Source organism: Aegilops tauschii, chromosome 3 (genome assembly GCF_002575655.3).
Source record: "Aegilops tauschii subsp. strangulata cultivar AL8/78 chromosome 3, Aet v6.0, whole genome shotgun sequence".
Classification (NCBI taxonomy): Eukaryota; Viridiplantae; Streptophyta; class Magnoliopsida; order Poales; family Poaceae; genus Aegilops; species Aegilops tauschii.
Genome location: NC_053037.3, coordinates 38,135,254 through 38,143,931, shown reverse-complemented (window position 1 = coordinate 38,143,931; position 8,678 = coordinate 38,135,254).

Sequence of the window (8,678 nt, the reverse complement as noted above, 5' to 3'; positions counted from 1 at the left end):
TGTAACGAAGTTGAAGCATGATTTATTTATTGATTGTCATCCTTTGTGTGGAGGTCAGGATCGCGCGATGGTTAACTCCTATCAACCCTTCCCCAAGGAGCATGCAGATAGTACTTTGTTTCGATAGCTAATAGACTTTTGCAATAAGTATGTGAGTTCTTTATGACTAATGTTGAGTCCATGGATTATATGCACTCTCACCCTTCCACCATTGCTAGCCTCTCTAATACCGTGCAACTTTCACCGGTGCATTACACCCACCATATACCTTCCTCAAAACAGCCACCATACCTACCTATTATGGCATTTCCATAGCCATTCCGAGATATATTTCCATGCAACTTCCACCGTTCCGTTTATCATGACACGCTTCATCATTGTCATATTGCTTTGCATGATTGTAAGATAGCTAGCATGATGTTTACATGGCTTGTCCATTTTTTTGATATCATTTTCTACGCTAGATCATTGCACATCCTGGTACACCGCCGGAGGCATTCATATAGAGTCATACCTTTGTTCTATTATCGAGGTGTAATTTTGAGTTGTAAGTAAATAAAAGTGTGATGATCATCATTATTAGAGCGTTGTCCCATGTGAGGTTATCAAAATAAAATAGGCCAAAGAAACCCAAATAAAAAAAGAGAGGCCAAAGAAGCTCACCAAAAATGGAAAAAAATGAGAGAAAAGAGAGAAGGGGCAATGTTACTATCCTTTTCCACACTTGTGCTTCAAAGTAGCACCATATTCTTCATGATAGAGAGTATCCCATGTTGTCACTTTCATATACTAGTGGGAATTTTTCGTTATAGAACTCGCTTGTATATTCCAACGATGGGCTTCCTCAAATGCCCTAGGTCTTCATGAGCAAGCAAGTTGGATGCCCACCCACTTAGTTTCTTTTTGAGCTTTCATACACTTATAGCTCTAGTGCATCCGTTGCATGGCAATCCCTACTCACTCACATTGATATCTATTGATGGGCATCTCCATAGCCCGTTGATACACATAGTTGATGTGAGACTATCTCCTTCTTTTTGTCTTCTCCACAACCACCATATTCTATTCCACCTTTAGTTTTATGTCCGTGGCTCACGCTCATGTATTGCGTGAAAGTTGAAAAAGTTCGAGAATACTAAAGTATGAAACAATTGCTTGGCTAAAACCGGGGTTGTGCATGACTTAAATACTTTTTGGAGCATAGCCAGGCTATATGATTTTGTAGGGATAACTTTCTTTAGCCACACTATTTTGAGAAGACATGATTGATTTATTAGTATGCTTGAAGTATTATTGTTTTTATGTCAATATTAAACTTTTGTTTTGAATCTTATGGATCTAAACATTCATGCCACAATGAAGAAAATTACATGGATATATATGTTAGGTAGCATTCCACATCAAAAAATGTGTTTTTATCATTTTCCTACTCGAGGACGAGCATGAATTTAGTTTGGGGATGCCTTATACGTCTCCAGCGCATCTATAATTTTTTATTGTTCCATGCTATTATATTATCTGTTTTGGATGTTTTATATGCATGAACATGCTATTTTATATTATTTTTGGGACTAACCTATTAACCTAGAGCCTAGTGCCAGTTTTTGTTTTTTCCTTGTTTTTGAGCTTCGCAGAAAAGGAATACTAAACGGAGTCCAAACGGGATAAAACTTCAAGATGATTTTTCTTGGTCCAGAAGACACCCAGGGGACTTGGAGTGCAAGTCAGAAGAGCCACGAGGCGGCAGCAAGGGTGGAGGGCGCGCCCTAGGGGGGCAGGGCGCCCCCCTACCTTGTGGGCCCTCGGTGACTCCCTGAAATAGATCTTCCTCCTGTATATTCACATATATTCCAAAACCCTCGGAAGCATCCAGAAAAACACTTTTCCACCGCCGGAACCTTCTGTTTCCCGTGAGATCCCATCTTGGGGCCTTTTCCGGCATCCTGCCGGAGGGGAATTCGATCACGGAGGGCATCTACATCAACTCTATTGCCCTTCCGATGAAGCGTGAGTAGTTTATGTAAGACCTACGGGTCCATAACTAGTAGCTAGATGGCTTCTTCTCTCTCTTTGATTCTCAATACCATGTTCTCCTCGATGTTCTTGGAGATCTATCCGATGTAATCTTATTTTGCGGTGTGTGTTTGTCGAGATTCGATGAATTGTGGATTTATGATCAGCCTATCTATGAATATTATTTGAATCTTCTCTGAATTCTTATATGCATGATTTGATATCTTTGTATTTCTCTTCTAATTATCGGTTTGGTTTGGCCAACTAGATTGGTTTTTCTTGCAATGGGAGAGGTGCTTAACTTTGGGTTCAATCATACGTGATTTCACCCAGTGACAAAGTAGGGGTAGTGAGACACGTATTGCACTGTTGCCATCGAGGATAAAAAGATGGGGTTTTCATCATATTGCCTGAGTTAATTCCTCTACATCATGTCATCTTAATTAAGGCGTTACTCTGTTCTTTATGAACTTAATACTCTAGATGCATGCTGGATAGCGGTCGATGTGTGGAGTAATTGTAGTAGATGCAGGCAGGAGTCGGTCTACTTGACACGGACGTGATGCCTATATTGCATAATCATTGCCTTGGATATCGTCATAACTTTGCGCTTTTCTATCAATTGCTCGACAGTAATTTGTTCACCCACCGTATGATTTGGCTTCATGAGAGAAGCCTCTAGTGAAACCTTTGGCCCCCGGGTCTATTTTCCATCATATTAGTTTCCGATCTACTATTTTGCAATCTTTTATTTTCAAATCTATAAACCAAAAGACCCAAAAATATTTTATCTTTTGTTTAGTTTTATCTATCTCTATCAGATCTCACCTTTGCAAGTGACTGTGAAGGGATTGACAACACCTTTATCGCTTTGGGTGCAAGTGTTTGATTGTTTGTGTAGGTACATCTATTGGGAACTTGCGCGTTTCTCCTACTGGATTGATACCTTGGTTCTTAACTGAGGGAAATACTTATCTCTACTGTGCTGCATCACCCTTTCCTCTTCAAGGGAAAACCCAATGCAAGCTCAAGAAGTAGCAAGAAGAATTTCTGGCGCCGTTGCCGGGGAGATTTATACCAAGTCAAGACTAGTCTCCCGTCAACTTGCCAATTTCTTTGGAATCAACAATGTAAGATCTGAATTTGTCACAAGAAAACACAACTGCCAGAAATTCATTTTCAGTAGTAGCATAATTTCTTTGGGCATTGTCTAGAGTTTTCCTAGCATAATGAATAACATTTAGTTTCTTATCAACTCTTTGTCCTAGAATAGCACCAACAACATAATCACTAGCATCACACATTATTTCAAAAGGAAAGTTCCCATCAGGTGGTTGTTAAATAGGTGCAGAAGTTAAGGCTTTCTTAAGTGTTTCAAAGGCTTCTACACAATCATCATCAAAAACAAATGGAACGTCCTTTTGTAAATGATTTGTAAGAGGCCTAGAAATTTTAGAGAAGTCTTTAATAAACCTCCTATAGAAACCAGCATGACCAAGGAAACTACGAATACATTTATTATCTCTGGGGCATGGCATTTTCTCAATTGCATGAACTTTAGCTTTAGCCACCCCAGTACCTCATTCAAAAAATTTATGACCCAAGAAAATACCTTCATTAACCATAAAGTGGCACTTCTCCCAATTCAAGACAACATTAGTTTGCTCACATCTCTTCAAAACTCGATCAAGGTTGCTTAAGCAATCATCAAAATAAGTTCCATAAATAGAAAAATCATCCATGAAAACCTCAACAATCTTTTCACAAAAATCAGAGAATATAGCAGTCATGCATCTTTGAAAGGTAGCATGTGCATTGCATAAACCAAAAGGCATACGTCTATAAGCATATGTTCCAAAAGGGCAAGTAAAGGTGGTTTTCTCTTGATCAGGTTGTGAAACAGGTATTTGAGAAAAACCAGAATATCCATCAAGGAAACAAAAGTGTGTGTGCTTTGATAATCTTTCTAACATTTGATCAATAAAAGGCAAGGGGTAATGATCTTTCCTAATTGCTTTATTTAATTTTCTGAAATCAATTACCATCCTATAGCCAGTAACAATTCTTTGTGGAATAAGTTCATTTTTATCATCAAGAACAACGGTAATACCTCCTTTCCTAGGGACACAATGAACGTGACTCACCCATCTAGTATCAGCTATGGGATAGATTATACCTGCTTCCAGAAGCTTTAATATTTTAGTCCTTACCACTTCTTTCATCTTAGGATTCAATCGTCGTTGATGATCAACAACGGGTTTAGCATTAGGTTCCATATTAATCTTGTGCTGACAGAGAGTGGGACTAATGCCCTTAAGATCATCAAGAGTATATCCAATAGCAGCACGATGCTTTTTCAGAACTTTCAATAATCTTTCTTCTTCATGTTCTGAAAGGTTAGCATTAATAATAACAGCATATATCTTTTTCTCATCAAGATAAGCATATTTCGGAGTGTCTGGCAATTGTTTCAATTCAAACACAGGATCACCTTTAGGTAGAGGAGGAGGACCTAGATTTTTAATAGGCAAATTATGTTTGAGCAGAGGTCGTTGTTCGAAGAAAATTTTATCTATCTCATTTCTTTCATTCATATGCATATCATTTTCATGGTCTAGCAAATATTGTTCTAGTGGATCTGTAGGAGGCGCGACAATAGAAGCAAGACCAATTATTTCATCCTTACTAGGTAATTGTTTCTTGTGAGGTTGTCCATTAAATTTGAAAAAAAATAAACTCATGAGACTCATCACCAAAACTTACACCGACGGTTTGTTTCTCACAATCTATTTTAGCATTAACGGTGTTCAAGAAAGGTCTATGATACGTCTCCAACGTATCTATAATTTTTTATTGTTCCAAGCTATTATATTATCTATTTTGGATGTTTTATATGCATTAATATGCTATTTTATATGATTTTTGGGACTAACCTATTAACCAAGAGCCCAGTGCCAGTTCCTGTTTTTTCCTTGTTTTAGAGTTTCACAGAAAAGGAATACCAAATGGAGTCCAAATGGAATGAAACTTTCGCGATGATTTTCTTGGACCAGAAGACATCCAGAGGGCTTGGAGTGCACGTCAGGAAAGCCATGAGGCGGCCACAAGGTCGGAGGGCGCGCCCCCACTCTTCTGGGCCCCTCGTGACTCCACCGACCTATTTCTTCCGTCTATATATTCTCAAATATCCCAAAACCTACCATGGGAGCCACGAAACCACTTTTCCACCACCGCAACCTTCTGTACCTGTGAGATCCCATCTAGGGACCTTTTTCGGCGTCCTGCCGGAGGGGGATTCGACCATGGAGGGCTTCTACATCAACACCTTTGCCTCTCCGATGAAGCGTGAGTAGTTTACCACAGACCTACGGGTCCATAGCTAGTAGCTATATGGCTTCTTCTCTCTCTTTGATTCTCAATACCATGTTCTCCTTCATGTTCTTGGAGATCTATTCGATGTAATACTCTTTTGCGGTGTGTTTGCCGAGATTCAATGAATTGTGGATTTATGGTCAGCTTATCTATGAATATTATTTGAATCTTCTCTGAATTCTTATATGCATGATTTGATATCTTTGCAAGTCTCTTCGAACTATCGATTTGGTTTGGCCAACTAGATTGGTTTTTCTTGCAATGGGAGAAGTGCTTAGCTTTGGGTTCAATCTTGCGGTGTCCTTTCCCAGTGATAGTAGGGGCAGTAAGGCACGTATTGTATTATTGCCATCATGGATAACATGATGGGGTTTTCATCATATTGCTTGAGTTAATCCTGCTACATCATGTCATCTTACTTAATGCATTACTCTGTTCTTATGAACTTAATACTCTAGATGTAGGCAGGAGTCGGTCGATGTGTGGAGTAATAGTAGTAGATGCAGAATCATTTCGGTCTAATTGACACGGACGTGATGCCTATATTCATGATCATTGCCTTAGATATCGTCATAACTTTGCGCTTTTCTATCAATTGCTCGGTAGTAATTTGTTCACCCACCGTAATAATTTCTATCTTGAGAGAAGCCTCTAGTGAAACCTATGGCCCCAGGTCTATTTTCCATCATAATCTTCTATTTTCCATCATATAAGTTTCCGATCTGCAATTTTAGTTTCCTATTTACTTTCTTTGCAATCTTTATTTTCCGTTCCATAAACCAAAAATACCAAAAATGTTACCGTATCGTTTATCCATCTCTATTAGATCTCACTTTGCAAATAACCGTGAAGGGATTGACAACCCCTTTGTCGTGTTGGGTGCAAGTTGGTGTTTGTTTGTGCAGGTATTCGGTGGCATGAGCGTTATCTCCTACTAGATTGATACCTTGGTTCTCAAAAGATGAGGGAAATACTTACTCTACTTTGCTGCATCACCCTTTCCTCTTCAAGGGAAAAACCAACCAAGCTCAACAGGTAGCAGGAAGAATTTCTGGCATCGTTGCCAGGGAGATCTACGCCAAGTCAAGACATACCAACTACCCATCATAAACTCTCATCCCTCGCATTACATTATTTGCCATTCGCCTCTTGTTTTCCTCTCCCCCACTTCTAAAATGATTTTTGAAAATATTTGCCTTTTGTTCACCCTTCTTCCGTTATCTTTTCGTTTGCCTTGATGTCTTATTTGGCTCGTTTGGTTGGAATAATTGTGTATTTGTTGCAAATCGGAGAACCTAAGATTTATGGATCCTCATCCGCTTGCTAATCTTTTTAAGAGATCCAATTATGATGAACCAATTGCTAGTGAGTTTTGTGCACTAGATTATCTTTATGAAGTTTTGCTTGAAATTCGTGAATGTGAAAATTGTGATGAAGTACTTTATGAAGGGATTCACGATAGATCTTTGAATAAAAAGCATGATTGCAATGATGTTATTATAAATTCTATTAATGTCAACTGTGCTAATAATATGCAAAACCCTAAGCTTGGGGATGCTAATTTTTCTATGTCTACTACTTGTTGCAATGATCATGATTGGGGTGATTCTTTTTATGATCTTGAAAATTTATTTAAGCCCCATGATGAATATGAGATTGATAATAGTGTTTGCAATAATATTTAAAGTGGGTTTGGAAGAGTGTCAACTTTATATCCCACATATTTGGAGGATGTTCAATCTTATGAAATTTTTGATAAAAGTGGGTTTGGAGAGGTCATGACTTTAGTTAATGTTAATCCCACTATTTTGGAAGAGTGTCACTTTGCATGCATGTGGTTCATACAAAGAATATTTTGTGTGATAGTTATATTGTTGAGTTTGAATATGATACCAAATATAATTATTATGAGAGAGGAAAATATGGTTGTAGAAATCTTCATGTTACAAAATTACCTCTCGTTATGTTGAGATTGCTATTGTTTCTTTCTTCTTCCTTGCATATGGTGGTTTTTGCTTGTCTTGATAATTTGTTTGCCTATAGGATGCCTATGAATAGGAAGTATGTTAGACTTAGATATGTTTGTCGCATGTTTTATGATGCTCTCTTTGTGCTTCAATTCTTGTCTTTCATGTGAGCATCATTGAAATCTCAATGCCTAGCTAAAAAGGCTTTAAAGAAAAGCGCTTGTTGGGAGACAACCCAATATTTTCCTTGCTGTTTTCCAATAAATATTTTTCATCTAGCCTCTGATTAGATGTGGTTTTGTGTTTTAATTAGTGTTTGTGCCAAGTAAGACCTTTGGGATAGCTTACGGTGATAGTTGTTTTGATCCTGCTGAGAAACAGAAACTTTTGCGCCCAGGAAAATAATTTTCATAATTCACATAAGCGTGCTATTGATCTGATTCTTTTTGAACTGTATTGGTACACAAATTGCCCAGGTTTTCCTAATTTTTCAGAATTTTTGGAGTTGCATAAGTATTCGATAGTTACAGATTGCTACAAACTGTTCTGTTTTTGACAGATTCTGTTTTTCGCGTGTTGTTTGCTTATTTTGATGCATCTATGGCTAGTATCGGGGGGCATGAACCATGGAAAAGTTGGAATACAATAGATATTACACCAATATAAATAAAGAATGAGTTCACAACAGTACCAAAAGTGGTGATTTATTTTCTTATACTAACGGAGCTTATGAGATTTTCCGTTGAGTTTTGTGTTGTGAAGTTTTCAAGTTTTGGGTAAGGATTTGATGAGGAGTGGCAAGAGCCTAAGCTTGGGGATGCCCAAGGCACCCCAAGGTAATATTCAGGGATACCAAGAGCCTAAGCTTGGGGATGCCCCGAGAAGGCATCCCCTCTTTCATCTTCGTCTATCGGTAACTTTACTTGAGGCTATATTTTTATTCACCACGTGATATGTGTTTTGCTTGGAGCGTCTTGTATACTTTGAGTCTTTGCTTTTTAGTTTGCCACAATCATCCCTGCTTTACAGACCTTTTGGGAGAGACACGCATGAATCCTGATTTATTAGAATACTCTATGTGCTTCACTAATATCTTTTGAGCTAGGAAAATTTTCTCTAGTGCTTCACTTATATCTTTTTAGAGCATGGCGGTGGTTTTATTTTATAGAAATTGATGAACTCTCACACTTCACTTATATTATTTGGGGAGTCCTTAAAATAGGTAATTTGCTTTGGTTATAAAATTAGTCCTAATATGATAGGCATCCAAGAGGGATATAATAAAAACTTTCATATAAAATGCATTGAATACTATGAGAAGTTTGA